The following is a 6,764-nucleotide window of genomic DNA, read 5'->3' as shown; positions in this document are numbered from 1 at the left end:
CGTCCTCTGCCTCCTTTCCCGATCGCTTTCCCGATCTGTGTGTCCCTCCCGTGCCCGACCCTCCCGTCGCTGGGAACTCAGCTTCTCCTCATTGACTCCCGCCTCCCATCGCAAACCCTTCCCCCTTTGGAATGTCTCGATTCAATCTCCCCCTTAACCTTCTCCTCATTGACTCCCGCCTCCCATCGCAAACCCTTCCCCCATTTGGAACGTCTAGATTCAATCTCCCCCTTAACCTTCTCCTCATTGACTCCCGTCTCCCATCGCAAACCCTTCCCCCATTTGGAACGTCTCGATTCAATCTCCCCCTTAACCTTCTACTCATTGACTCCCATCTCCCATCGCAAACCCATCCCCCATTTGGAACGTCTCGATTCAATCTCCCCCTTAACCTTCTCCTCATTGACTCCCGTCTCCCATCGCAAACCCTTCCCCCATTTGGAACGTCTCGATTCAATCTCCCCCTTAACCTTCTACTCATTGACTCCCATCTCCCATCGCAAACCCTTCCGCCTTTGGAACGTCTCGATTCAATCTCCCCCTTAACCTTCTACTCATTGACTCCCATCGCAAACCCTTCCCCATTGGGAACGTCTCGATTCAATCCCCCCCTTAACCTTCTCCTCATTGACTCCCATCTCCCATCGCAAACCCTTCCCCCATTCGGAACATCTCGATTCAATCCCCCCCTTAACCTTCTCCTCATTGACTCCCATCGCAAACCCTTCCCCCATTCGGAACATCTCGATTCAATCTCCCCCTTAACCTTCTCCTCATTGACTCCCGTCTCCCATCGCAAACCCTTCCCCCATTGGGAACGTCTCGATTCAATCCCCCCCTTAACCTTCTCCTCATTGACTCCCATTGCAAACCCTTCCCCCATTTGGAACGCCTCGATTCAATCCCCCCCTTAACCTTCTCCTCATTGACTCCCGTCTCCCATCGCAAACCCTTCCCCATTGGGAACGTCTCAATTCAATCTCCCCCTTAACCTTCTCCTCATTGACTCCCGTCTCCCATCGCAAACCCTTCCCCATTGGGAACGTCTCGATTCAATCCCCCCCTTAACCTTCTCCTCATTGACTCCCATCTCCCATCGCAAACCCTTCCCCCATTTGGAACGTCTCGATTCAATCTCCCCCTTAACCTTCTCCTCATTGACTCCCATCTCCCATCGCAAACCCTTCCCCCATTTGGAACGTCTCGATTCAATCTCCCCCTTAACCTTCCCCTCATTGACTCCCGTCTCCCATCGCAAACCCTTCCCCCATTCGGAACGTCTCGATTCAATCTCCCCTTAACCTTCTCCTCATTGACTCCCATCTCCCATCGTAAACCCTTCCCCCATTTGGAACGTCTCGATTCAATCCCCCCCTTAACCTTCTCCTCATTGACTCCCGTCTCCCATCGCAAACCCTTCCCCCATTCGGAACGTCTCGATTCAATCTCCCCCTTAACCTTCTCCTCATTGACTCCCATCTCCCATCGCAAACCCTTCCCCCATTTGGAACGTCTCGATTCAATCCCCCCCTTAACCTTCTTCTCATTGACTCCCATCGCAAACCCTTCCCCCATTCGGAACGTCTCGATTCAATCTGCTCGTTAACCTCCGTTCGAAGGGGAATGAACCACCCCCCCTCCCCCTGGTTTCTCCCAGTGTGAACTGTACACCCTGGCCCCTGCCCGATCTGCTCCGACTCTCTGTCCCTCTCCCCTGTAAGGCCGGACATTCACCCGCTAAGACTGTGAGGATTGCAGCGAAGGAGGCACACTCGTCACCTCGAGGGGCTCCAGGCACTCGAGAAGGACGCCAAAGGTCAGGTAAAGCGATGAAGAGGGTTTCCGAAACGGTAGCAAACCACAGCATGCCTGTAAAAATAAAGGTCGCCTGCACATCGGGGCGTGGCAGCAAGGTCTGGGTCCTTAGTTAAGCTCACGGCAAGTGCGATAATAGAAGCCCATTTCTCTTGGAGAGAATCAAACTATCGCCCACTTGACATTCAATACCATTACCATCGCTGAATCACCAACCCATAATCAACCAAGGACCAGAAACTCAACCAGACCCCGCCAGAGAAAGGCTAAAACTACGGAAGGCTCCAGTTAGAACCAGACATGGAATGACGAGAACTGTTTCGGTCCCCAGATCTAAGGAAAGATTATCGAGGCGATCCAGAGGAGGTTCACTCGCTCGATCCCGGGCAGGGAGAGGTTATTAGATGAGGAGAGGTTGAGTAGGTTGGCACCTGAACTGATTGGAGTGAAGAATGAGGGGGCGACCTTCTTGAGACAGGGAGGATTCTCGGGGGGGGGGTTTGACCGGGTCGATATTGAGAGGATGTTTCCTCTTGCGTATAAGAATTGGCAAGTCCTGCAGCCGTATAGAACCTCAGTTAGGCCACACTTGGGAGTATAGCGTTCAATTCTGGTCGCCACACTACCAGAAGGATGTGGAGGCTTTAGAGAGGGTGCAGAAGAGATTTACCCGAATGTTGCCTGGTACGGAGGGCATTAGCTACGAGGAGCGGTTGAATAAACTCGGTTTGTTCTCACTGGAACGACGGAGGTTGAGGGGAGACCTGACAGAGGTCTACAAAATTATGAGGGGCATAGACAGAGTGGATAGTCAGAGGCTTTTCCCCAAGGGTAGAGGGGTCAATTACAAGGGGGCATAGGTTTAAGGTGCGAGGGCAAGGTTTAGAGGAGATGTACGAGGCAAGTTTATTTACACAGAGGGTAGTGGGCGCCTGGAACTCGCTGCCGGAGGAGGTGGAAGCAGGGACGATAGTGACATTTAAGGGGCATCTAGACAAATACATGAATAGGATGGGAATAGAGGGATACGGATCCAGGAAGTGTAGAAGATTGCAGTTTAGACGGGCAGCATGGTCGGCACGGGCTTGGAGGGCCGAAGGGCCTGTTCCTGTGCTGTACTGTTCTTTGTTGTGGGAGAGTCTAGGACCAGAGAGGACAATCTCCGAGTGTGGGGGTGGTGCATTGAAGGCAGAGATGAAGAGGATTGTCTTCTCGGAGAGGGGAGTGAATCGGTGGAATCTCCACCACAGAGAGCTGTAGAGTCCGGGTCGATAAGTGTGTTCGAGGCCGAGATAGATCGTGAATCAGCGAGGCTGATGGGGATGAGGCTGCAGAGTGGGCAGTTTGAGGATTGTCACATCAGTCAAGATCCCATTGACTGGCGGAGGGGCTTCGATGGCCGAATGGCCCACTTCTATCGTCTCCCGGTGGCTCCCCCCCACCCCGCCCAAGCCTGTCACATCGCTCCAGCTTTCAGGAGAAGAGGCCGGTGACATGGATGATCTCCCCATCCCTCCCCACGCCTCACCCTCTTCCCAACCTTCCCCCGACTCTGGAACCCTTGGCGATGCATTCAGCCAGTGATCCAGGTGTCAAGGAGTAGCTCTCCCTCCCGCCCCGGTGTCCGACACTCTCATGTTCGCACCCAGACATTGGATCTCCATAATCCAGGCTGACCCCCGCCCCCCCCCCCCCGGTGCCAGTACTGAGGGAACGCTGCACTGTCGGAGGGAGATGTCTATACTCTAGGATTTGAGCTCCATAATCCAGGCCCACACTCCCCCCGGTACCACTACTGAGGGAGCGCTGCACTGTCGGAGGTAGATGTCCTATACTCTAGGATTTGAGCTCCATAATCCAGGCCCACACTCCCCCCGGTGCCAGTACTGAGGGAGCGCTGCACTGTCGGAGGGAGATGTCTATACTCCAGGATTTCAGCTCCATAATCCAGGCCCACATTCCCCCCGGTGCCAGTACTGAGGGAGTGCTGCACTGTCGGAGGGAGATGTCTATACTCTAGGATTTGAGCGCTATAATCCAGGCCCACACTCCCCCCGGTGCCAGTACTGAGGGAGCGCCGCACTGTCGGAGGGAGATGTCTATACTCTAGTATTTGAGCGCTATAATCCAGGCCCACACTCCCCCCCGGTGCCAGTACTGAGGGAGCGCTGCACTGTCGGAGGGAGATGTCTATACTCTAGGATTTGAGCTCCACAATCCAGGCCGATACTCCCCCCGGTGCCAGTACTGAGGGAGCGCCGCACTGTCGGAGGGAGATGTCTATACTCCAGGATTTGAGCTCCATAATCCAGGCCCACACTCCCCCCCCCCCCCCCCCCCCCCCCGCCCGTGCCAGTACTGAGGGAGCGCTGCACTGTCGGAGGGAGATGTCTATACTCCAGGATTTCAGCTCCATAATCCAGGCCGACACTCCCCCCGGTGCCAGTACTGAGGGAGCGCTGCACTGTCGGAGGGAGATGTCTATACTCTAGGATTTGAGCTCCATAATCCAGGCCCACACTCCCCCCGGGTGCCAGTACTGAGGGAGCGCCGCACTGTCGGAGGGAGATGTATAAACTCTAGGATTTGAGCTCCATAATCCAGGCCGACACTCCCCCCGGTGCCAGTACTGAGGGAGCGCCGCACTGTCGGAGGGAGATGTATAAACTCTAGGATTTGAGCTCCATAATCCAGGCCGACACTCCCCCCGGGTGCCAGTACTGAGGGAGCGCCGCACTGTCGGAGGGAGATGTATAAACTCTAGGATTTGAGCTCCATAATCCAGGCCGACACTCCCCCCGGTGCCAGTACTGAGGGAGCGCCGCACTGTCGGAGGGAGATGTATATATTCTAGGATTTGAGCTCCATAATCCAGGCCGACACTCCCCCCGGTGCCAGTACTGAGGGAGCGCCGCACTGTCGGAGGGAGATGTCTATACTCTAGGATTTGAGCTCTATAATCCAGGCCGACACTCCCCCCGGTGCCAGTACTGAGGGGAGCGCTGCACTGTCGGAGGGAGATGTCTATACTCCAGGATTTGAGCTCCATAATCCAGGCCGACACTCCCCCTGGTGCCAGTACTGAGGGAGCGCTGCACTGTCGGGGGTAGATGTCTATACTGCAGGATTTGAGCTCCATAATCCAGGCCCAGACTCCCCCCGGTGCCAGTACTGAGGGAGCGCTGCACTGTCGGAGGGAGATGTCTATACTCTAGGATTTGAGCTCCATAATCCAGGCCGACACTCCCCCCCCCGGTGCCAGTACTGAGGGAGCGCTGCACTGTCAGAGGGAGATGTCTATACTCCAGGATTTGAGCTCCATAATCCAGGCCCGACACTCCCCCCGGTGCCAGTACTGAGGGAGCGCTGCACTGTCGGAGGGAGATGTCTATACTCTAGGATTTGAGCGCTATAAATCCAGGCCGACACTCCCCTCGGTGCCAGGTACTGAGGGAGCGCTGCACTGTCGGAGGTAGATGTATATACTCTAGGATTTGAGCGCTATATTCAGGCCGACACTCCCCCCCGGTGCCAGTACTGAGGGAGCGCTGCACTGTCGGAGGGAGATGTCTATACTCCAGGATTTGAGCTCCATAATCCAGGCCCACACTCCCCCCCCCCCCCCCCCCCCCCCCCCCCGGTGCCAGGACTGAGGGAGCGCTGCACTGTCGGAGGGAGATGTCTATACTCCAGGATTTGAGCTCCATAATCCAGGCCCACACTCCCCCCGGTGCCAGTACTGAGGGAGCGCTGCACTGTCGGAGGAGATGTCTATACTCTAGGATTTGAGCTCCATAATCCAGGCCCAGACTCCCCCCGGTGCCAGTACTGAGGGAGCGCTGCACTGTCGGAGGGAGATGTCTATACTCTAGGATTTGAGCTCCATAATCCAGGCCGACACTCCCCCCCCGGTGCCAGTACTGAGGGAGCGCTGCACTGTCGGAGGGAGATGTCTATACTCTAGGATTTGAGCTGCATAATCCAGGCCGACACTCCCCCCCCGGTGCCAGTACTGAGGGAGCGCCGCACTGTCGGAGGGAGATGTCTATACTCTAGGATTTGAGCTCCATAATACAGACCCACACTCCCCCCGATGCCAGTACTGAGGGAGCGCTGCACTGTCGGAGGGAGATGTCTATACTCTAGGATTTGAGCTCCCATAATCCAGGCCCACACTCCCCCCGGTGCCAGTACTGAGGGAGCGCCGCACTGTCGGAGGTAGATGTCTATACTCTAGGATTTGAGCGCTATAATCCAGGCCGACACTCCCCCCGGTGTCAGTAGTGAGGGAGCGCCGCACTGTCGGAGGGAGATGTCTATACTCTAGGATTTGAGCTCCATAATCCAGGCCCACACTCCCCCCGGTGCCAGTACTGAGGGAGAGCCGCACTGTCGGGGGTAGATGTCTATACTCTAGGATTTGTGCTCCATAATCCAGGTCCACACTCCCCCCAGTGCCAGTACTGAGGGAGCGCCGCACTGTCGGAGGTAGATGTATATCCTCTAGTATTTGAGCTCCATAATCCAGGCCGACACTCCCCCCGGTGCCAGTACTGAGGGAGCGCCGCACTGTCGGAGGGAGATGTATATACTCTAGGATTTGAGCTCCATAATCCAGGCCGACACTCCCCCCGGTGCCAGTACTGAGGGAGCGCCGCACTGTCGGAGGGAGATGTATATACTCTAGGATTTGAGCTCCATAATCCAGGCCGACACTCCCCCCCGGTGCCAGTACTGAGGGAGCGCTGCACTGTCGGAGGGAGATGTCTATACTCTCGGACTTGAGCTCCACAATCCAGGCCGATCCCCAGGGGAAAGAACCTTCCCTCGGCGTTGCGGAGAGTGTTGACAGACGGGCGAGACTCACCGAGTTCCGATTCCGCTTTCAGGTGGAGAAGCTGCAGGAGTCCACAGCAAGAGACAGAGTCCACAATGAGCCTTGTTTCTCA

The 6,764-nt window shown here is 56.0% G+C and overlaps 1 long non-coding RNA gene across 1 annotated transcript in view; it reads left to right on the top strand.

The window, feature by feature from the left end:
* Positions 1–1,254: 1,254 nt before the first annotated feature.
* Positions 1,255–6,764, top strand: part of LOC140399646 (uncharacterized) — a 12,053-nt gene continuing 6,543 nt past the window's right edge. Inside the window, exon 1 of the long non-coding RNA XR_011937780.1 lies at positions 1,255–1,816. This is a non-coding gene — a long non-coding RNA (uncharacterized lncRNA). The remainder of the gene's footprint in view (positions 1,817–6,764) is intronic.

The sequence above is a fragment of the Scyliorhinus torazame genome, chromosome 23 (genome assembly GCF_047496885.1).
Source record: "Scyliorhinus torazame isolate Kashiwa2021f chromosome 23, sScyTor2.1, whole genome shotgun sequence".
NCBI classification, from domain to species: Eukaryota; Metazoa; Chordata; class Chondrichthyes; order Carcharhiniformes; family Scyliorhinidae; genus Scyliorhinus; species Scyliorhinus torazame.
The sequence above is the reverse complement of the archived record's forward strand: the minus strand, read 5'-3'. Positions and strand labels throughout refer to the sequence as shown.